Source organism: Fukomys damarensis, unplaced genomic scaffold, assembly GCF_012274545.1.
Source record: "Fukomys damarensis isolate Sample0158 unplaced genomic scaffold, DMR_v1.0_HiC HiC_scaffold_23, whole genome shotgun sequence".
Classification (NCBI taxonomy): Eukaryota; Metazoa; Chordata; class Mammalia; order Rodentia; family Bathyergidae; genus Fukomys; species Fukomys damarensis.
Genome location: NW_022900935.1, coordinates 30383167 through 30407519, shown reverse-complemented (window position 1 = coordinate 30407519; position 24353 = coordinate 30383167). Strand labels below are relative to the sequence as shown.

The window sequence follows — 24353 nt, the reverse complement described above, 5'->3', positions numbered from 1 at the left end:
GTGGCCATTAGCTTGAAGACATTTATTAGTACAGAAAATTACTGAAGTGTGTATACATTTTTTGGCAGTCTTTATCTTTCTCTTTCTCTATATCTATATCCTAAGTAAATAATCACATACTGTGCATGTACCTAATTTTTTTTTTACTTAAAGCGACATAAATTTAGAGACCTCTGTCATAGGCAATGGAGAGCTATATAAAGGTTTTAACAAAGTTAATTTTTTTTTTTTTTTTTTTTTGGTACCGGGGATTGAACTAGGGACCTTGTGCTTGCAATGCAGGTGGCAGCACCACAGAGTTAAATCCCCGGTCCAACAAAGTTAAATTTTATTTTCAAAAATCCCGGCTTCAGGTAAAGTATGACAGAAATGAGGCAAAGAAACCATGGTTTGTATCTAATTTCCTCAAATCATATATGTTAAATATGTGTATTTTTGTATGTCACTTATACCTCATAAAGCAGTTTAAAATAAATAGATAAAATACCGATCAGCTATAAAAGAAAGGAAGAAAAGCAAGAAAATAAACAAGCAAGAAAGACACCAGTGATTTTGGAGCATTATAAGGGTCTGAACTAAGTGTGTTAGTCTGGTAAGGCTCCCACAACAAAGTACGGGGTGGCTTTAAGCAACAGAAATTATTTTCTCACAGTTCTGAAGGCAAGAAGTCCAAGATTAGGGTGCCAGTAGGGTTTGCAGGTGGTTACCTCCTCACTGTGTACTCCCATGTGCTTTCCTTATGGGTGGGTGTGGAGAAAAGACAGAGCTAAAATTCCTTGGTATCTCTCTTTATAATGACACTAATCCTACTGCATCCAGATCTCACTTTTGTGACCTCATCTAACCTTAGTAACTTCCTTAGAGCCCTCATCTCCAAATATGTCACACTATGGGTTACTGCTGCAACATACAAATTTTGAAGGGAAACAAACATTCAGTCCATAACACTAAAACAATGAAAACATATATATCTAAATTATACACAAATGTGACTTTTAAAAATCTGGGAATCAAATGCAGGGCCTTTGCATTGAGCTATATCCCCAGCCTTTTAAAAATTTTATTTATTTTTGAGACAGGGTCTTGCTAAATCATGAAATACCCAGTCTGGGCTTGAACTTGAGATCCTCCTACCTCAGCCTTCCAGAATGTTAGGATTGCCCATATGAGCCACCACATTTGGTTGTGATTTATTATTATTATTATTATTATTATTATTATTATTATTTATTATTATTTATTATTATTTTGGTGCAAGGGATCAAACTCTGGGTCTTTTGCTTACAAGGCAGGTAGTGGCACCACTGAGCTAAATCCCAGCCCCTGGCTGTGATTTCTTAAAAAGCTGTGTGAGTTTTGGTAAGCTTCTATGAATGCAAAATATCTTGAATGTGAAAGATTTGCTGGGCTTTTAAAAGATCCTGGGGCATAGTGGCACATGCTTGTAATTCTGACTCTGAGAGGCTGAGGCAATAGGATCATGAGTTTAAGACCAGCTTGGCCAGTCTGGACTGCGAAAGGAGACCCTGCCTCAAAAAACAAATAGCAAGCAAACAAACAAAGCAGCAAAAAATGCCTCAGAGGTTTGAGAGAAGCTAATATGACAGTATGGCACACCTGGCATATATTCGGAATACAAGAAATGTTAGGCTCCTGCTTTTCTCTGCCTCCTGGTCTACATACAAAGGGCCACTGTGTCTCCTCCATGGTTTCTCCATCTGAGGTTCCAGGAGTGCTGGAAGAGCACCTAGGGACTTAATAGTATGGCATAAGATGTTTATTTAATTCCTCCATTTGAGCTCTCCTAGGGTATTTTACAAAGCTGTTGTCAGGATCAAAGGTGGAGAGGAGAGACAAGGATATCATGAACATGGCAGAGCAGGACCACTCACAGTAAGAGTTTCTGTCATCTGGGGGGATATTGAATGATGAGGACATTTGAATTGCCCTGTTTCCTGTGATCCTTACCATGTAGGTCCTTTAGAGACCCTTCTGTTTTCTGAGAGGCTATGATTGTGGATCAGAGAAGAAAACCTTCCCAGAGAAGTGTGGCTACGAGAGGAATCTCTCATTACTAGGGAGCAAAAGCACATATGAGACTTATAACTTTATAACAGCAGACCCAGTTACAGGCCACTTACTGCTGGGTGCTGGTTGCTAAGCAACCTTTGGAGACCAGTGGAAAGAAGAGCAGGAGGGGCTTCCATCACCTGCATGCAGGGCCCATTGTATGGACTGGTGAGTCTGGTACTGGTCAGGGGAAGAATTTACGGATCTGTGGGAAGACTGAACTAACCTAGGATTCTGGAGTCCTGGGTTCTAGTCCTGTCTCTGCCCTGAAGTCTTGTTATCTGGAGTGACCCTTACCCTCTGGGCTTGTTTCTCCAACTATTAAATGGAGGAATGATCTTTGCTCTCCTTGCCTCATTTGTTGTTGTGAAAATCAAGTTTGGAAGTGGAAGGAAAAGCTCATAGAGAACTATGAAGCCTTGAATAAAGACTATAGATATTGTCAGCCATGCAAATTCTTCTGATATGTGCTTTAAATCATTCTTAGTGTTTTTAACACCTTCCCTCCGACTCTGGGAGGTAGATATCTCCTTAAAGAAAGGGTGACTGAGGCCAGAGATTTCAAGTTACCTGTACATAGGAAAGTGATAAACTTCACTGTTTCATTCATTCAGTAGACATTTATCTGGTGCTTACTATGTGCCAGGTATTGTACTATGGTGGGGTTACATCCTTCCTACTCACATGGAATTTGCACTCTAGCAGAAGACATATACGTGAAGTATATGAATGAAAAGGATCACATTTCATCTATGGTGTAAGTCCTGAAGGAAAGAATAAGACCTATTTTGAACTCAGACATTGGGATTCAGAGCTTGGAAACTGCTAAATTGTGACTTAAGCCTCATGTGAACTTGCAGCTGGGATTCAGGCTCAACTCTGTTCACAATTCGAAACATTAGTTAGCTGATGACCTGCACTACAGTAGCTCACTCCAGGTCTGGTCCCTGCCAGGAGATGCAGTGACAGGGCCTCTGTTGTGGAAAGACAGTCTCTTCTTTCCTACTCCCACCAATGAGACTTTTTTTGGTGGCTTGCATGCCAAAAACTTTAAAGACAGGAGTGTCTCCTGTATCTGGGGTTACTCATATAAAGGCAAAAGAATGGACAGCTGGCCTCTCAAGTATGCTTGAATTGCAAATTCAGGAATTCTTTCTCTGTAAAGGATGTACAGGCCATTGCCCTTGCTACTGGGCCTGCCCTGGTACTGCTTTTCTCCTTCCTCTTTCTTTCCAACTCCCTCCTCTGCAGCCCTTAGTGATCATGACACTTGAGTATACTTCCATTGTTCCACTTGTTTTGCTGTGGTGATCATGATTTAAAGGAGATAATGTGTATAAAGCACCAACATAGTGTCTGGCAGTTTGGAACCCATTCAGAGATAGATGCAGGAATCAGAGAGATGGAGAATAATGTGAAAGCCTTATTACTTATAAAAGTTTAGATGAAGGACATGATTAAAGTCTTCAGGGGCTTACTGTAGAGTCATATAAACATACAAAGCCTACCTCAAACCCATGTGGATTCCTCTTGCCACCTTCAGGAAGGTGAAATCAAGATACCTGAAACTCAGCTGGAAACTAGTGGAAAGACTGATGGGTAGCACAGGAAAATCTAGAGTCTGAACTGGGAGACTGGGGTTCTGACAAGCCCCTGTGGCTCCATGAATATGGAGACAGTTTTTGAGCACACCATCCTGTGCTCAGCACTTGTGATAATCAGAATTGATTTTTCTAGGCAGCAAGCTTCCTGGTGTAGCTGCAGAGACATGCTGAGACTTTCATCTCCCTGAACCCTGTAGGCACCAGCTGCTGGAAGAGGTTTTATCTGATTTTTAAAATCACAACAAAGACTATGGGAAGTCAAATTAGAATTGCAGGCATAGTTTGCCTTTGTAATTTGTAAATTAACTGACAATCCTAATTGGCTATTCAAGGTGGCCCTCAATATACATCCTGTAGGGCCATAATTCTCTTCCATTTATATAAATTTGTGTGAGAGAAAAACAAATAACCCAGAGCCTTCTTTGCACATTCATTCATTCAATAAACATGTGTCATGCAGTAATTATGTGCCAAGCACTGTCATAAAAGGAAAAATAGCTACAATACAGAAAAATGATATAATATAGAGATGAAGAAACTGTGGTAGGAACTTGGAGGAGAGCAGCTCCTACTCCTCCTTGGGAAAGTCATCAAAGTCTTCACAGATAAAAAGTTTATTTAAAAATATGCCAATATGTTTTCTTCTGCCTCTAAATTCCTTGCCCCACATTAGCCTAAAAAACTTGCATTCACTGAGGTACATTCCGATAATACCAGCACTCTAGTAGACTGAGGCAGAAAGTCAGGAGGATTGTAAATTCAAGCCCAATCTGGGAAATTCAATGATTTGGCAAGACCCTGCACCGACATCACCGGGAGAAGCCAAGGGCTTGAATACAGATGTGGGTTGGGGTTAAGCATGCCAGCGGGAGTTCTCTTCCATACAATTATCTGATGAGGGAGGATGTGAGGTCATCAACTAAGGATGAAGATGGGGAGAAAAATGAGAGATTTGGGGGCTGGGGATTTAGCTCAGAGGTTCCACCACCTGCCTGGCAAGCTCAAGGACCCAAGTTCAATCCCTGGTCCTCCCCCACAAAAAAAACAGAAACAAAACAAAAAGGCCAGTTGATTCTGGGGCCGTGAATTTAGCTCAGTGGTTCTGCTTACTGACTGCCTTGCAAGCATGAGGTCCCAAGTTCAATCCCCAGTACCAAAATAACAAGCAAACAAACAAAAATGAGAGATTTGAAGAGAACATTATCTAGGAAGGTGGGAGAGTAAGTGGGGTACAAAAATTAATTTGATTTCTTACAGCATTAAGGCTCTACTTGAAATTAGTGATCATAAATTAGAATTCATGTATTCATGAATTTAAACCATGGCTGTGTGTTTCTTTCAAGTCCTGTTTTGCTCAGTGGATACAGGCATGGAATAGGCAGAAAGCTGGCTGAAAAGTGTGGTTTTGCTGAGTGAGTAGGGCCAAGCAACAGACAGCTAAAGGAGTCAGTCAGGAGCATGTGTAGGGAAGTCACTAACTGTATGATTCAAGCTGGGCGGGAAGGAGAAGGATACAGGGAGTGAGAGACAGTGAAGAAATGGCAGAGGATGAAGACTATTGAAATGGAATCTAGAAGAAGCAGGCTGGAAAGATCATAATGATCTGGTTATGGGAGCTTTGAAGTTACTACTGGCAATGATGAGGTCCAGGGTATGACTGTACAAATGGCCAAGGTAGGGTTGGAGATCAGTATCACTGGAAAAGAAAAGTTCAAGGAAATGAGAGTCCAATGGAAATTTCTCTCTGTGGTTACAGAAATCACTAAGAATATGAAGAAAATAACTGTGAACCAGCATCTGTACACTGGCCAGTAGAGGGCTAAGCATAATCTTATATCAGATTCAAAGTTAGAAGTATTTTGTTTTACTTTGCTTTCATTTGAAAAAGGAAAGGAGAATGATCTAGAAGTAGGGCTGATAAGCAGCAACATCTACTCCACCTCCTCTCCTAGTAATTGAAGGATAACAAGAAAGGAAGCAACAAGCAATCTGGAGGCCTTGGGAGAAGCCTACTTATATGCCTTGTGCTCTCTTCCCTTCTTGTTATATCTTCACGTAAGTAAGGGCTTTGGTAGACCATTTGTAAATGGTGAAAATGGAATTATATTCACTACCTATTTTATAGGTGCTTTGCTTTTTTCCCTTTTAATTATCATAGGCAATGGTGCACAGAACAGATGAGGAAACTGAGACACAGAGACATTAATGGTCTGTAGGCAAAAATGAAGCCCAAGATGGCTGCACTCTGGTTCACACTGTGCGTGTGGGAGGGTGGGGATTTCTAGGCTATATTAACTCTGTGTCAGCAAAATTCTAGACTCACATGGGACTCACAGGTCTCAGTGTAAATAACTGATATAACTAAGGTTGATACTATCCCAAGTACATAATTTATATAGCCAAAGTCATTACTGACACATTGTCGCCATTATGTAGACACCTAAACATAGCTGGACTGCCACGCAAGTGTGTGCTGCTGAGTAGCAACTGAGTATAAAGATGTTTAATCTCATCCACAGCTCTTCATCTCTTCTTCAAGACTGCCTGAATCTCCCCAGTCTGAACTGATGACAAGACAGGGACTTGACCAAATCTTACCAAGACTAATAAACGGTACAGCTGTGTTTCAAAATTATGGCTGTCCCTAGCTACTTGGGAAGATGAGGCAGGAGGATTGCTCCAGTTTAGGAGTTGGAAGCCAGCCTGGGCAGCACAATGAGACTTGGTCTCAAAAAAAAAAGTCAAAATTCTACGGCTAAGATTGGTGTTCTTTTCCACCAGCTGCCTTACCCACTGTCTCCAAAGTACTGTGGTACCCCAAGGACCTCAAGAAGATTGAAAATCAATACCACAGCTAACATTTGGAACCTCCAAACAAACATTCTCAATAAAGGACATATTATACTGTATTATCTGTTGCAAACTATCACTTGTTAGCTTTCCAGCCCCCTTTCCCTTCTGCCAGCCCTCTTCTCTCTCTCTGCCACTAAAACTTCGCAGGTGATTCTAATAGGCACCCAAAGTTGAGAAGTGTTGGGCTTTAACGGAGTCAGCACTCAATGTGCTGCTCTCTAAGGAGCCACTGCATCTTCTGGTCAGGACAAGAGGAGGAATAGGGTCTCAGTTCAGCTGTGGTATAAGTAGAATGAACACATGGCACCAGTAGTCTCTCTGAACCTGTTTCCTCAGCTGTAAAATAGGAAGAATGTTCTTAGCATTGTACAAAGATTGGGACAACACTAGATAAGGACCTAGCAGGTTCCTGTAACAGATGCTGAGTAAGTGAATATAAGGTCACATTGTAAAAGAGAGAGAGCCAGAATATATGACTGCTCTTCTGTGCTGTACTATTGTGACTGTTCTTGTTGTGACTGTCACTTTCAAGCCATGGGAGCCAGGCATGGTGATGCACACCTATAATCCCAACACTCTGGAAGACTGAGGCAGGAGGATCACAAGTTCAAGCCCAGGCTAGGTAATTTAGCAACTTAGCAAGACCCTGTCTTGATAGATTAGACAGACAGACAGACACACAGACAGGCTGAGGATGTAACTCAGTGTAGAGACTCTAGGTTCAATCCACAGTACTGGGAAAGAAAAAAAAAGTTTGTGAGCCATGAGGTTTAACTAAATGGAGTCATCAGCAGAGAAATGAGATGTGAGTCTGGCCCTTTTATCCCCATTTTCAGTAGCTGCTCTGCTCCTGAAGATGTCCAGTTGCTTTTGAAGGCTGGACATTCTCTAGCTTTCTTGGATCCTGCCTGAGTGTTGCTATAAGCAAAAGTGTGAGTAGAGGAGGCCATTCACCTGAGGACTTATAATTCCTTCCTTCTGCAGACTCCTTTTCCCACACCATTGCCCAACATCACTGTCCTACACCTTGTGTTGCCAGGTGACCGCTGGACACTCATCCTCTCTGTACTCCTGTGCTTATCACCTTCCTCTGTGAAGTCTGTTGACTCTGTGCTAATGACGCACAGGCTTTGAGCTCAGGCCCAGATGGACAGGAGATCAAGTCCAAGGGGATGTCTAAGCTCTCATCTTGAATACCCTTGCCACGGCCCCTAGCTCAAAACTGAGGGTCACACTTAATCCTGTCTGCCCAATTCATCCAATTGAGCACGAGCACTATCAATGCCATCTCTCAAATTTCTCTCAAATGCATCTCCTCCTCAAATCCGTTCCTTAAGCCATTTTTGAGGGCTGACTGTGAGACTGGCTGTTCTTCCTCCCTCTTCCCCACCTCAGATTCCTGTTATTGCTCCCTTAGACTATAGCAGCAGCCGGAATGGAGCTTCTTGCTCTCAGTCTTGTTTTTTCCAAATGCTCTGTGATCCCTGTCACTCCAGTTCTTAAAACCCAGGGAGCTCCCCATCAAGCAAGAAATTCCTTGGCCTGGAATCGCAGGCCCTTCCTACCTTCCCAGCTCCATCTTCAGCCACTCAGTCTCCAAGCAGTCTGTGCTTCACCCACGTGCACTCTAAACCCCCAGCCCCAACACAGGACACACTTATATTTATTTTTTAGAGCAGTGTTAGATTTATAGAACAATTGCAAAGACAATGCAGAAAGTTCCCAAACTATAAATAATTTAAAGAGCAAAATGAAAGATAGATGATAGGAAACAGGGAGAAAGACTTTGTGGAGATGCTAAGGGGGCCTAGCTAGGGATGGGGAGAGATGGGAGGGAGATGAAGGGAAGAAAAGTAAAAAGGACCAAGATGCAATATGTATATGCACTTATTGCTCACAATAACTATGTATTATACATTGCAAACATATACTCACAAAAAGATTAAAAATATGGAGGGATAACTGTTTACGCTACACTCAGTTTCCTCTATTATTACCATCTTACAAAGTATGGTACCTTTGTTAAAATTAGCCATTATGATTAACTGAAGTCCATGGTTGGATTCCATTTTCCTTACTTCTTACCAGAGTCCTTTTTGTATCCCAGGATCCAACTGGAATACTATTTACATTTAATTGTCCTGTCTTCTTACCCTCTTCATGTCTGGGATATTTGGGATATACTTATATTATTTGCCCCTTGCTTTGCCCAGGTTGTTACCTCCTCTCTAATGATTACCCTCTTTCTCTCATTCTCTGCTAGCAAACTCCCATTTAACTTTAAAGACTGAGTTCAAGTACCATCTCTCCTGGGAGACCTTTGGTGGCCCATGACCACCCCGCCTTGGCTAAAGGCCTCTCTTTAACTTTGCACACCAACCAGCTGTGTTGCAAATATCTGGAACTTATCTGTCTTCCCTTCAAAGTATAATGTCCCCAAGGGCAGGAGCCAGGTATCACTCATGGCTGCAGCTCTAATATCAAGCACAGGGCTTTGCCATGAATAAGGATTAAATAAAGACTGGTAATATAAAAGTGGATGCTCAGGATATGGCTTTGTAGCTCACAAAACTGAGGCTAGATGATCCTTCTCTCAGCCATAGATACTAGTCTACCTTCCTTCCCTATCAGTTCTTCCCTTCAGGGACTGAGAAGTCTGTGTTTCCTCTGGATTTGGCCTTTCTGTAGAATGGACTTGCTGCTTTCTTACCTGCTTTCTTCTCAGAGCTATTGTGGACTTCAGTCCAGACAGATCATCTGATATGTCTGTATTGCATGACCACAAGAAGAGGTCTTGTCATTTTCATTACACACACGAGGAAGTTGAAGTGGAGAGAAGTAAAGTGTGTGTACTTTACCAGAGGTCACACAGATGGTAAATGGGTTGACTGGGACTTGAACCTAAGCTTTGTGACTCATTCCTACACCTGGGCTCTTCCCACTGAACCACACTATTTCTGCATATAAAAACCATAACCATAGGCAATAATTAAGTATTATACCATAGCCATTCCAGGACATTTTGGCATCCTTTTCAGGGACTATTTGTTTATTTGTTTGTTTGTTTCTTTTTTTGAGATGCTTCCCAGGCTGGCCTCCTACTGCTTGATTCAAAAGGTCTTCCTCAGAAGATCCTGAACTATGGATATATGCCAGCCTCCCAGGGTACAGGGACTCTTTTAAATAGGGATCCAGGCTAAACCTTTCAGTTTCTTTAGTTAGACTTGAAGAGAAAGAGATGAGGACAGTGAGAGTGAAGAGAGAGTGAATAGAAAAACATCAAAGTGATTCTGAGGTGAGACGTTGTGTCATGAGGTGCCATTTTGTGAAGAGAGAAAATGTCCTCTCAGGATACTGTTCTCCCCCACCTGTGTGTTGCTGTGTCAACTGATTAAGCCCAAAGGTTGGCCTAGAAATTTGCCACGAGCAGAGGCATAATTAGCCCCTAATTTCCTTTCCATAGAAGTTTGCTTAGGCAATTGCCAGCCCTGCTTTCTGGAGCACTTCCCTCCGTACACTTTCCTACACCTGCAGCTGCCCAAGAATCTGAGGCCTGTTCCAGGGGTGGCTCAAGGGGGAAGAACAGCAGATTAAGGGCAAACTGTAAAGTGAATGAACATGACTTATATTTATACAGAGCTTTACAGCTGCTAAGGCACTGTCACAACACATCTCAATTTGTTCTTCCAACAATACCAAGAAAAGGATATTATTATCAGCCTTAATATGCAGCTCAGAAAGCCAAACAACTGGCCCATGTTCACATTGCCAGAAAGTGGCAGAGCTGGAATTTGTATTCAGATGTGCTTACTCCACAAGTCCATACTCTTTTTTGCTGTGCCTCAGTACCCTTTCATTAAATGTGTACAGTGTTTTAATTAAATGGCATGTAAAGTGCAGAAGGAACGTTAAAGTTAAATGATGATGAAAATGAGGATAATTTTAAAAGACTTCTTGGAACAGATAATCCCACATGTGAGCTGGGAACAGAAGTGGATGTCAAGGTGCACAGATATTTAAAAAAAATAGTTTTGCCCAGGCATGTGTAATGAGGCTGAGGCAGTAAGACTGAGTTTGAGGCCAGGGTGGGCTGCATAGTTAGTTCAAAGCCAACCTGGACTGCATAGCAAGACTGTACAGATATTTGGTCTGTTCCCAAAGGGATTTAAAGTAGCAAAGAAATATTAGACAGAGAAACTGCATCCTTTTTTTTTTTTTTTTTTTTAACCTGGTTTGGTCTTGACTCTAGTCTGATCCTACCCCTTCTTGGGAATGCTGCTCCAGATTACCTCTCAGCAGTTCACTCACTCATTAAAAAACAAATGAATAAACAAAACCAAGAGTTTATGGGAAGAATTTATATGTAGTGTTTACATGAAAATCACTGGAAGAGTTTAAAGTCTGATGGAGACAATACCTAGGTAATTCATAATAGTGCTTTGTTAGAGGGTAGAATAAGAGGAAGGCTGTGAGGGCAGACTGTCTGATTAGACCATATGGTTCAGATCTTTACCTGCTTCATGACCTTAGACAAGTTATTTACCTCCAAGACTCATTGTAAAATGAGTATGAAAAAGGAAATTCTGTGCCTGGCGCTCTACTTCAACAAATGGCGGTTGTCTCTTAGTTCTGCTGATGGTTTCAACCTACAATGTGGGGAAAAAATTTTTACCAGTTATTCCTCAGACAAAGGACTATTATCAAGAATATATAAAGAACTCAAAACAATCAGCCCCCCAAATATAAAGACCTGATTCAAAAATGGGCATCAGAAATGAACAGACATTTATCAGCCAAAGAAGTAAAAGCAGCAAGTAAATATATGGAAAAAATATTCCCCATCACTGATCATTCAAGAGAAGCAGATGAAAACAACACTGAGATTCCACCTCACCCCACAAAGAATGGCTGCTATCAAGAAATCACACAATAACAAATGTTGGCGGGGTTGTGGGGAGAAAGGAACCCTTCTTCATTGTTGGTGGGAGTGCAGACTGGTGCAACCACTATGGAAATAAATATGGAGATACCTCAGAGAGCTTGGACTGGAGGTTCCGTTTGACCCAGCCATCCCTCTGCTGGGTATCTTTCCAAAAGAATTAAAAGAATCATATCACAGAGAAATATGCGCACCCATGTTTATAGCAGCACAGTTTGTAATAGCTAAAACTTGGAAACAGCCCATTTGCCCATCCATTGGAAACTGGATAAAGAAGATGTGGTTTTTCTATAAAATGGAATATTACTCAGCCACAAAGAATGAGAAAATAGATTCATTCATAGAAAAATGGATATATATTGAAGATATACTCCTAAGTGAAATAAATAAGGCACACATATGTAAATACCGAATAGTTTCTCTGGTTTGAATAATCTGAAATAATACAGAAGATCCTAATAAGATTACTGACATTGAGATATGGGAAGAAAGGAGCTAAAGGTGTAGGGAAGGTGGGATGGGTAGGGGAAGGGTAATAAGGGGAAAGAAAAAAATGTGAGATAATGAAAAGATGGAAATAAAGTGTTTGTAGATGGGGAAGGGAGAGGAGGGTCAAGGGAGGGCAGGGACAAGGGGAAAAAATGAGAACCAAGACTTGTCATGTAGAGGTACAAGATCCCAACAATGAATGTAACTGTACCGTATCCCTAAAATGTACCAATAAACTCAAAACCAAAAACAGGCAAACAAACAAACAAAACAAATGGTGGCCAGCCATCACTGCTGCCAGTGGGTATTGGCGGAAATGTGAATCACAGAGGAGAAAATGTGCGAGCCAAGTTCTGAATGGTAAGTGTACCTAGTTTATCAGGCAGGGCATACAGCTATTGCAGTCAGAGGGAACAAAATAAGCAAAGCACAGAAACTCCATGGAACACAGTATTTGGAACCTATGGAGTATTCTAGTATGGTTAGAACCTAAGGGGCAAAACAATAGAGAGTTGGGAGAAGGAACTTGTCCCTGAAAATGTTATGTTAGAAAACCAGGCATAAGTTTAGCATCCTAGCACCCTGAAAGGCAATCTAGCACAGCAGTTAAATACGCAGCTCCAACATTTCCTAAAGGAACATTTGCAAGTGCTCTCTATGTTCCCCTCCCAGTATCTGGTGTCTTTGAGTTGTTACTTCACTCAGAGCTGGTTGTGAGGATTGTTGAAATGATGCATGAAAAACACTCATCACAGTGCCTGACAGCACTCAATTCATGTTAGAAATTAATATTTTATTATAATAGCAATCTTTTTATTATGTAGAATATAGTGATTATCTTGACTTAGGATAATGTATAAGCTAGCTCCTCAGTACTTGAAAGGGCCCTAAGAATCATCCAGTCTAGTATCTCTGTTTTAAACTTGGAGAATTGAAGGTTTGGGTAGGAGGGTGTTCAATAGCGCATGAAGTAAATGAGTAGTAAAATTAAATCATACCAGAGCTCCTGACACCCAGCCTGCACTTTTGGCATCTTTACTGTAGACAGGTTGTCTCTGACAGGTTCTTTTCCCTCCTCAGATGGTTGTCCCCATTCTCTTGTAAATAAATTTCAAGGCTTTTGCTTCATAGAACTGGTTGTTGATCCTATTTTTAGAACACTCTGGCACCTGTATGCAAATGAGTGTCTGGGGATTTATCTGCTTTGGTGAGTCTCTCCCAATCCTGCCAAAGACCCATGAGACCAGAGGGAAAACAGCTGAAATCAGGCTGGAGATCCAGGACTCCTGATTTCTCTTTCTAGTTAAGTCCCAGAGTCCTGAGGACTTCATTTGAATTTCTTTCCTGTCCTGTTTATGTTACCTCCTTGTGTCTCCAGTCCCCTGGTCAGGCATAAAGCTGAGACTTTGGCTTTGAAATGTTATGTGGAAGGAGCTATAGCACCCAGGACTGTGGATAGTCACATCAGTTATGATGCAGGCTTAGGTTTTTAAGGAAATGATTATTGCTTTCAGGAAATGTGTGATTGAGGAAGAAAACTGAGTCTCATGAAATACAAGAAGGAGGAGAGAATAAGGCCTCAAACATTTCTCCCACAAAAGTTAATGTCGCCTAGCCCTTGACATAAGCAGTGGTATCCTGATCATAACCACTTTACCATTTAGCACACACCAAATGTCCTCCAGGTGACAGGTCCTATGTTGGGGATCACTAAACTCCTCAGTGATTCCCTGTTCTCTTGAGAACAGTATACAGCCACCATGGTCTGGCATTTAAGACCTCCAAGACCTAGGTAGCCTCAAATCCACTTTCCTCCTCCACATTGTATTTTAAGTACAGTGTTTCAGAGGATCTAAGATGCTATCAATTGTAACTACATCCTTCTTTCAAATGTAGAAAAATAAGCCCTTAAAATCTATGAAATACGACATTTTATGCTCCATTGGAAATAGAGCTGCCTGTACTCTCCCCAGACGTTATGCTGTTTCAGGCCTTCTTCTTATTTTTTTTTTCAGCTATGTATTATGGAAAATTTCAAATATGTATCTTAACTCAAGCTGAGAGAATAAATAGTACACAAACCCCCACTATTCAGCTATCATAATTATCAACTCATGCTTATTTCTCTGTGTTTTTCCGTATTTCTTTATTCCTGGAGAGTTGTGGAGGCCTCCAGCACTGCAAAAACAAACAAACAAACAAACAAAATATATAGAGAGATCACCAAAAATTATATACATCAGAAAAACAGAAACTTGTATGAATATTTTAATACTAAATTTATTGAGACATCGCTATATTAATGCAAATTACCTTTGGCCTCTACAATTACAAGAGGTGCTCAAAGTTGTGGCTGGTAGCTTTGAGACATATGTTAGTATGGCAAAATGCTGAAGTGTGTATATATATTTTTTGTAGGCCTCTGTATATATACATATATACATGAAGAAGAAGAAGAAAATATTATTGATATTTTGGCTGGCTTCTTTCAAGTTTCTTCTCTATGAATTTTTAACATCACTGAGGCCATATTGTATAGTTGATTTTCTATACTGTCTTTTATTTAACATTATAAATTTAGCTAATCTTATTAGAAAGTTGTTTTGAGCATGTTTTTAATGACTTCGTTGTATTTTACAGGAAAGACGTGCCATGTCCACTCATTAATTCATTTATTCAACACTTCGTTACACTTACCTTGTACTGAGTATTCTAAATGACTAAAAAGCCCTCTCAAAGCTCATTTTTACCCATTATTGACTACTTTAACCTATTGAATTACCTAGTAAGTTAACTAAATTAATCCAACCTGGGGCTGTGGTAAATACTGTTGCAATGGTCATCCTTATATGAGAAGCTTTTCCTAGGTTTCCTAGATTATCTACTTCAGAGAGATCTCAGTAATGAAATTTCTATTTTACTTTACCTTTATGGACATTGAATATTATCCAAATTTTAGTTTAGTTAATTCAATAGTTAAGAATGCTATCTCATCATTTCAAGTTGAATTTCTCTAATTGCTTATTGATCAGTCATCTATGTATTAGCCATTTCTTTTCTGTGAATTTTCTGTTTGATGAGTACTATTTTTATCACTTATATTTTTTCAGTATCCAACTTGCCTTTCTTCATTTCTGTTTACTTGTTGTGACCTAAGGATAAATTAAGTATAATCTTGTTGCAAGCTTCTCTATTTCCTCTGGCCCTCTCCAACCTCAGATTACTCCCCACATCTTCCTGTTTTGAAGGGGAGTTGGGTGAGTCATATAAAGGATGCAGCAAGTGGCAAATTAAATGCATTCCCCAGGGAAACTTCTCAGAGTGCTGTGAATGGTGCTGATGTCAATTTGGAGGCAAAAAAGAGTGAAGAGGAAATGGGTTGGCAACTCTGATGCTAAATTTGTCCATGTGAAGAATTGAGAGGTTATGGATGATGGCTCATTCGGCAGATATCTTTAGAATACCTGCTGTGTGCCCAGATATGTGTGAAGTACTCATGATGGCTTATTTGCTGGAGAAGACAAACAGGAATTAGGTAATAATAAGTAGTTAACCATGTATATGTCGGAGGAATTCAGACTAAGTGAAGATGTTCAGCAGACAGTTGGAAATATCTACCTATAATTTGGAATGAAGACCCAGGGGAGGATAAGAAGCCAGTTTAAGAGACAGAACAAGAACAGGCATAGATGAAGGAAAAGAATAGCAATGTGATATATCACAGAAACCAAAGAAAGAAAGGTTTACCAGAAGAGGGATGTACATTTGGGGGATGTGATTTAGGGCAATATTATCTACTTTTCTTTCATTCATTTCTTCCTTTATTGATTCAATATTTTTTGCTGCTAGGTGCCGAACATTGTTCTAGACCAGTTGTAGCAAACCTATGGGAAGCACGTTGTTTTTCTTTTAAGACAAGACATATTAATGTATGGGCTATTTTTTTCTAAGTTAAAACCTCAGTATCCAGGTTTAATTGCAATGTTGGTACTTTGTGATAAATATGTGAGTTTTGTGTTGCATTTTGGGTTCTCATCTCTAAAAGGCTCCCCATCACTACAGGTCCTGAGTACAGAAATGACAAGGCACAATCTGAATGAAGGTGCAATGGACTGGATACACATTTCTAACATAGGTGCTGTCATACATTCATTTGACAAGTATTTATAGAATGTCTAAGATATGCCAGGAGATACTGAGGAAAAATGAGAAAGCTCTGTGGCTTGCACTTTATCTTCTTGAAATAAAATGCAGTGTCTGTATCTTAGTGAAAATCAGCAGTCATGTCCATGAGAATTTTTAGATTTTGATTTTTTTGGGTTTTCTCTGAAAGACCAATGCCAAAAATAAGAATAGAGGGCACTCTATTTTCTGGGCTTTGATTTTTCTATCTGTAAAATGAAGGAGTTGATTATGTGTGTACATGTCATAGGATTTGTCACATGTATGGTCCCACTAGACCAAGACAGTTCCAAAGGGTTGGGATCACATGAGTCTTATTCTCTGGCACAGTGTAGACTCAGTAAATATATGTGGAATTGATATTCTTTTTTTTTAATTGAGTTTATTGGTACTTTTTAAGTATACAGTACAGTTACATTCATCATTGGGATCTTGTACCTTTACATGACAGATCTTGGTTCTCATTTTTTCCCCATACCCCTGCCCTTCCTTCACCCCCTCAACCCTCCCCTATTTACAGACTTTGTTCCATGTTTTCCTTTTCTCATATTTTTGGAATTGATATTCTGAAAGGACCTTCTAGTTGTAATAGTCTGTGCTCCACTGTTGCTAAAATAGAGGGCAAAGTACATTCTGTGGATGCCCAAAAGGAAGTATGAAGTATTTTGAAACTGGATCCTGAAGGACTTCCCAGAATAGGAAGCTTATGACCAGGACAAGTCTACATAGAATCAGAGAGGGCAGGAAAGTGCTTTACAGTCCTCAGTCCTGGATTCTAGTGACCTCTTCCCTGCCCTCTGCCATCAAGGAGCTAAGCAGTTACTATTCACGTATTCTTGGACTCCAGCTTTCCTATCTGTAAATCAGTGGTGACAGTGATATAGTGTGCTAAAAAGAGCACTGGGCCTGGGAGCCAGGATGTTTGAATTTGAGTCCCAGCTGAGCCAAAAAGTACTTATTTAGTGGTAGTGATATTGGGAAAGTCACTGAGTATTTGAGTTTCAGTTTCCCTAAATGTAAAGCAAAGGAGTCAGACTAAATGAGCACCAAGACTGATGCCTCTTGTGTCTAAAAGTCTACATCACAGGATCATTGTCAGGATCCAATGAGATCATACAACCTAAGTGCTTATGAACTCTAGGGTCCTCTGTAGTGTGGTTTCTACTACTGAGAACAGCCATGATACCAAACCAACTCCAAGGGGCCATTTTCACCACTCCTTGGTCCTTTCCTTCTTTAAGGCTCCATCGAACTAGTCTCTCCAGTTTCCTCCCATTCCTCTGGGACTTAGTGCCTCTGCTCCCAGCTGCTGTGAAATACAAAAGGCTTGAAGCTGGGCATCTGTGGGTCTGCAGGTGGGGTTAATGCTCTTATTTCCTGCCTGCTTCCCTGGTGCTCATCCTCCCCACTCCCCAACCTGTCCAGCAGGGAGTAAATCAAAGAGAAGGAGGGAAAAGTGTGGCTATGCAATAAGCAGGATCCAGGAATGGGGCCCCAAAGATAACTTCATGTTCATTGTGTGACCTCCCAAGCTCTGTAACTACTCTGGCCCTCCCTCTGTTTATAATGCTGAAAGGGACTAGAAAGAGGAAGTAGTGTGTATGTTACTACAGACCCTATTTTAACTAACCCTGAACTACTAAATGATTTATTCTTACTTAGTATGTATCCCTTAAGTTTTGTTTACCAGCATTAAGCGTCTACTATCTACTATGTGTTAGGTGCTATGGTTGAGGGTCTGGAATTCAGCTAAATATAATTCACTCTCAAAGTGCTCATGGCCTGAAAGAGAAGACAGAAAAATAATGAGTAATTATAATAAAATAATGTGAGTAATGATATAATGCCAAACCATACAATGACAGGGAAGAAATTTACTTTGAGGACACAGAAAAAAGTCAGGGAAAACTTCAGAGGAGATATTTGAATAAGAATGTGGATTATAAAAAGGAAAGGGTGGGCCAGGCAAAAAGTAGCATATACAAAGGCCCAGGGGTATGAAGAAGCAATATATTTGGGAGACCACAGGTAATTAGGCCATACTGGAGTTCATTGGTTCAGTCAAGGAGTTAGAATGAATTACAAGGGAAGTGTAAACTGGATCTTGAAGGGTCTTTGTCTACTGAGAAGCTGTGGGCTTTGGAAAACCAGGGAAGAGATTTAGATACAGAAGGAGATGATGAGATTTGAATTTTAGAAAGACTCCTCTGACAACCAAAATATTGCAGGCACCCAATCAATCCACGCTTTCCATAAGTATTTTTGGCAGGCATTCCAACCTTATGTGCCAGGTACTGTGCCAGGCACTGGAGATACAATAGTAAGCAAAACCAGACATCCTGTTCATGTGGCACTTGCAGTTTGGCAAGGGAGATAGACCCTAATCAAATAATTACACAAGTAAATACAAAATTACAGTAGGGGAAGAGTGCTACAAAAGAAAAGCACATGGTGCCGGGAAGGCATATAATTGGAGCATGTGACATTGCCAGAATGGTCAGGACAGCGTCTGAGTTCAGCTCAGCATTACCTCAAGGAAAGGCACTGGGAAGCTTCATGGGAAGGGGCCTCTGCTGCTCCAGAACCAAATCCAATGTGGGTTTGTCTTTTGTGGTCAACAGATACTGTTGATGTTAAGCAACTACTGTGTTGTATTCATCTGCTTATCTCTCTTGATATTGAATCAATCCCCTTCAGAGAAAAGAAGGCAAACCCTTTATGTACTTCAGATAGTTGAAGATTGCAGTACTATTCTCCTCACATCTTCTTTCAGTGCATTTCCCTTCAGTGGGTTTCCAGTTTCCCTTCCTGTTTGGGTCATTCTGCTAATTGTCAACATCTTTGTAACTGGTGATTGAAGACATCAGTGGTGCAACCTTGTGAAAAGAGCACTGGTCTCTTCCAGATATAAGAGCTGGTTTAATTTGAACCCTTCTCCATCATTCCTTGTCTTTTACCTCTTTAAGCCTTAGTTGCCCCTTTTGTGATATGAGATAATGGTCATTCAAATGATTTTTATAGGAATTAACTGAAATAATTTTTAAAAACCCTGTAAAGTCTAAAAGTTAAACAGATATAAGTATTTAGAATATTTAGAGGGCTGCCGCAAGCAAAATAGATTTATTCTCTGTGCCTCCAGATAACAGATAATCAATGGATAAAATGCCACAGATATATTTCAGTTCAGTAATGGGAGAAATGTTCTAATAATCAGACTGTTCACCAGTGGACAGGCTGCTTGAGAGGTGGTGGGCAGCCATCACTGAAAATATTGTAGTGTAAGTATGCTGTGGAAGGAATTCTTTTTGGAGTGAGGGGATAAACTAAAAAATTTCCTTTTAATTAGAATTTAAGCGTCTGATGATCAAGACAAGTGGGAAAGCTGGGCGAGGACATGTGTAGTAGAGAGAGTGGCATGAACAGAAAATGGAACAGAAATAAGTATGGCAGCTGGGCACAGCAGTGCAAGCCAGTAATAATCTCAGCTACTCAAGAGGCTGAGGCAGGAGGATCACAAGTTCAACAGCAGCCTGGGCAGCTTAGCAAGACCCTGTCTCAAAATGTTAAAAAAAAAAAAAGTTGTTTTTTTCTTTTTTAATTTAAAGGTCTGGGAATGTAGTTCAGTGTGCCCTTGGATTTAATTCCTAGTATGGCCAAAAAAGAAGTTGCAGGAGGAGAAGGAGGATGGGAGGGGGAGGAGGGGGAAGAGAAGGAGGAAGAAGAGGAAGAAAGATAGAGGAGAAAAAAAGGAAGGAAACCAAGTGTGGTGGCAAATGCCTGTAATCCTAGTAGACTGAGACAGGAGGATTGCTGGAAGTTTGAAGCCAGCCTAGACTACCAAGTGAGTTCAAGTCCAGCCTGAACTAGATAGGGAGACTCTATCTCAAAAACCAAAACAAAGGAAAAAAAAAAAGGAAGGAAAATACTGAGTGTAGCATGTGTGGTTGACCGTGAGGAAATGCCATAAAGATATAAAGGGTCTGTTTTTGGAGCGAGTATTAGTTGAGCACTTGCGTGCCAAACACATGTGATTTCACTTAAACCTTGCAGGTGATTTCTAGCTTATGCTGTGATTGAGGAGAGATTATTGGTCCCTGGAAGCTTTATGCATGGTTGAAGGACCTCCTATCTGCAAAGCTACAGAGTGGGTTGGGTCCTGTCCTAGGGAACTAAGGAGGATCAATAATATATGATTTGAATAGACATTTCTCAGATGAAGAAGTACAAATGACAAATAAATATATGAAAAAATTTTCAACATTACCGGTCATTCAAGAAATGTGAATTAAAACTACCAAGATTCCATCTCACTCCAGAAAGACAGGCTATCATCAAAAACTCATCCAGTAATAACTGCTAGTAAGGATGTGGGGAAAAGGAAAACTTCTCCACTGTTGGTGAGAGTGAAAACTGGTACAACCACTATGGAAATGAGTATAGAGATTCCTCAAAAAACTAAAATTAGAAGTTCTGTTTGACCCACGTGTTCCCCTCCTAGGTATCTTCCTGAAAGAGTTAAAGCATCCTATCACAGCAATATATGCACACCCATGTTGATACCAGCCCAATTTATAATAGCTAAATTTTGGAAACAGCCTGCATGCCCATCAACAGATGAATGGAAAAAGAAAATGTGGTATTTATATACAGTGGAGAGTATATGCTGCCATAAAGAAGAATAAACTTGAGTCATTTGTAGGAAAAAGGATGCACCTCAAGACTATCATCTTAAGTGAAATAAATGGAACACACAAGCTTAAATATTGCATTGTTTCTCTTGTTTGAGAAACCCAAAGGATAAACAAAGAACATAATGGATAATAGATGTTGGGAAATAGGAAGAACATATTCAAATAGGAAAGGGAACAAGGGAGCGGGTAGGGGGAAGGAAAGGAAAGGATAAAGTGAAAAAGGGAGAACAGAAGGAAACAAATGGAAGCAAAGCTCTTGTAAATGGAGAGGAAAAGGAGGGTTGAAGGTAGGGGAGGGGAATCCAGAAAAAAAGAATTAAGACGTGTTATGTACAAGTATATATTCCCTATGATGAATGTGATCAATAGGTATGAAAAATATGCACTAATAAAAATATGAAGTTTTGGGGCTGGGGATTTAGCTCAGTGGTTCTGGTGCCTGCCTTGCAAGCACAAGGACCTGAGTTTGATCCCTGGTACAAAAAAAAAAAGAAAAAAATAGTGAGTTTGGTGAAATTTTTACTTGCCAATTTCATGGCCTTCTCCTTAGCCTCACAGTAGCCTTAAAAATCCAAAACTCTTGGGGCCGGAGATTTAGCTCAGCGGTTCGGTGGCCTGCCTTGCAAGCAAAAGGACACAAGTTCAATCCTGGGTACCAAAAACAATCTAAAAAAAATATGAAGTTAAAAAAAATAATATATAGTTGAATATACAGGGTGTGGTGACACATAGCTATAATTGCTAGCTACATAAGAGGTTGAGGCAATAGGATTGGTTGAACCCATGAGTTCAAGATCAGACTGAGCAAATATAGTGAGATACTGTCTCAAAAAAAACAACCTCAGAATACTACAAGCTGTGTGGACTGTAGGCTATGTTGAAAATTCTGTAGGTTTGTTTTTTTTATTTTAAATTGAATTTATTGGTACATTCTAGGTAGACAGTACAGTTACGTTCATTACTGGGATCTTGTACCCTTACATGCCAGGTCTTGGTTCTCATTTTTTCCCCTTGTCCCCACCCTCCCTTCACCCCCTCCTCCCCTCCCTACCTTCAAACACTTTAATTACATTTTCTCATATGAAAATTCTGTAGGTTTTGATCAAAAGATGGAATTTGAAGTCTGAGTTTTTATAGCTTGATTTATAATTTTTATAGCATTTTACTTCATTTCTGTGACCCTCGTTTAACTCATATGTAAAATGGAGACTCAAACTTGACCTGCTTCATGCTGATATAACAATTAAAAGAAACAATGGGCAAAAGGTGTCTTGGAAAGTACACAGGCTTTGGAATCAGACAGATCTAGGTTTGATTCTCAGTCTGCCATGCACTGGTTGCAAGATCTTAGGACAAATTATTTAATTTTTTTCTCACCTGTTAATAGAGATAACAGAATTTCAGAAGGTTGTTTTGAAAATTAATAACATAGGGCAAGTGCTTAGTATGTATTTGGCACGTAAGAGTGCTCAACTAGCAGATTTATTTTGTTACTATAAATAATAGATGACACTCCACAAATAAAGTGCTTTGTTGAAGTGCCCTGCACAGTAGGACCTTGGTTGATATTGTTTCCTGTCCCCTTGCCCATGTGTCTGTTGGCCACTGACAAGGCTGCTGGAGGCTAGGACAGTGGCTTGTTCACTCCAGTATCCATCTCTGTCATAATGCTGTGGCCATATAAAAAGCAATCAATGTCTGCTGGGAGAAGTGACTTGATTGTTCCAGATGATATGGTCTCCTTACTTCCTCAAGTACTCAGTGAACCACTCCTCTTTATTTTTCCTCCTTCTTGTCTCCTCTTTTGTTCTATTTCTGTCTCATCAGTAGAAGAGGAATCCATATTTGTCAACACGATTTTTAAAAATAAGATGGGCTTGATGGCACACTCCTGTAAGTGCAGCACTCTGAAAGGCTAAGGCAGGAGGATCACAAGTTTGAGTCCAGCCTGGTGCACAGCCTAGTGGCTTTGCAAGATTCTGCCTCAAAATAAAAAATAAAGGGGGTGGGGATTTAGCTCAGTGGCACTGCACCTGCCTCGCAAGCACAAGGTCCTGAGTTCAATCGCCGGTACCTGAAAAAAATTTTTAAACTAAATTTAAAAATGAAAAGGGATAGGGGATATATCTCATTGTAAAGGTCTTCAATTCAATCCCAAGTGCCACAAAAATAAAGAAAATTCTAAAAATAAAAGAGGGAGGTTCAAGGTTGATTTTTTTAGGCTATATTCTATTGAGCACAGGATAATGAGAACTGGCTTATTATTTTCAACCTTGCTTTTCTAACAACATAGTAATTACAATATCAACAGTAATAATATCAGTAGCTACAAAGAGTTTTATCGATCACCAACCCTGTGCCCTGTGTTCTCACAACCACATCAAAGTTAGTATTTTTGTTACTGCCTTACAGTTGAAGAACCTAAGGCCTAATAATGTTTTTAAGATTACTCCAAAATTACTCCCCATCAAAAAACAAACAAACAAACAAAAACGGACAATTGACATGAACAGACACCTCTCAGAAGATGTACAAATGACCAATAAATATATGAAAATTATGTCCAACATCTCTGTTTATTAGGGAATTGCAAATTAAAACAATATTGAGATGCCATCTAACTCCAGAAAGAATGGCTATCATCAAGAGTTCAAATAATATCAAATACTGGTGAGGCTGTAGGGAAAAAGAAACCATTCTAAATTGTTGTTGGGAATGTGAACTAGTATTATCATTATGCAAATCAGTTTGGTGATTCCTCAAAAAAATAGAAATAGAAATTTCATTCAACTCGGGTATTCCCTTTCTAGGTATCTTCCTGAAGGAGTTAAAGATATCATAATACAGTGATACATGTGCTCTCATGTTTTAACAGCACAACTCATAATAGCTAAATCTTGGATGCTACCTGTATGTCCATCAACAGATGAATGGATAAAGAAAATGTGGTGTTTAGACACAATGGATTCCTACTCTGCTATAGAGAAAGATAAATTTAAGTCATTTGTAGGAAAATGGATACTTCTTTTTTTTTTGGTACTGGGGATCAGACTTGGGTCCTTGCACTTTCGAGGCAGGCAGTGGAACCATTGAGCTAAATCACCGGCCATGGATACTTCTTGAGACTATAATGTTAAGTGAATAAATCAGAAATTTCATTCAACCCAGGTATTCCTTTTCTAGGTATCTTCCTGAAGGAGTTAAAGATATCATGATACAAGCTTAAATATTGTGGGTTTTCTTATATGAGAAACCCAGAATATAAATAACTTGAAGAGCAAAATAAAAGATAGATGATAGGAAATAGGAAGACAGATCTTTGCAAAAGGGAAAGGGACCAAGAGATGGAGAGAGGAGAGGGAGAGAAGAGGAAGAGGATGAAAAAAAATTAAAATGTGTTATGCGCACATACCAAGTTCCCACAATGGATATAATCATTAGGTGCTAAAAACAGGTGCTAATAAAATTTTTTAAGTTAATATATGTATAATATATATTTATATACATATAATATATACATTATAT

General features: G+C 39.9%; 1 protein-coding gene and 1 long non-coding RNA gene across 4 annotated transcripts in view; one reads left to right on the top strand and one right to left on the bottom strand.

Moving 5' to 3' along the window:
• LOC104852555 overlaps window positions 1-24353 on the bottom strand; it is an 87367-nt gene that overhangs the window by 29479 nt on the left and 33535 nt on the right. For 2 of the 3 annotated variants that reach the window (XR_777520.2, XR_777522.2), the window contains exon 3: window positions 11071-11173. This is a non-coding gene — a long non-coding RNA (uncharacterized LOC104852555). Of the gene's footprint in view, window positions 1-11070; window positions 11174-12325; window positions 12439-24353 lie in introns of those variants that run through there. The other variant, XR_777521.2, reaches the window with a different exon arrangement.
• Window positions 1-24353, top strand: part of Rab3b (RAB3B, member RAS oncogene family) — a 55554-nt gene that overhangs the window by 7282 nt on the left and 23919 nt on the right. The window lies entirely within an intron of this gene.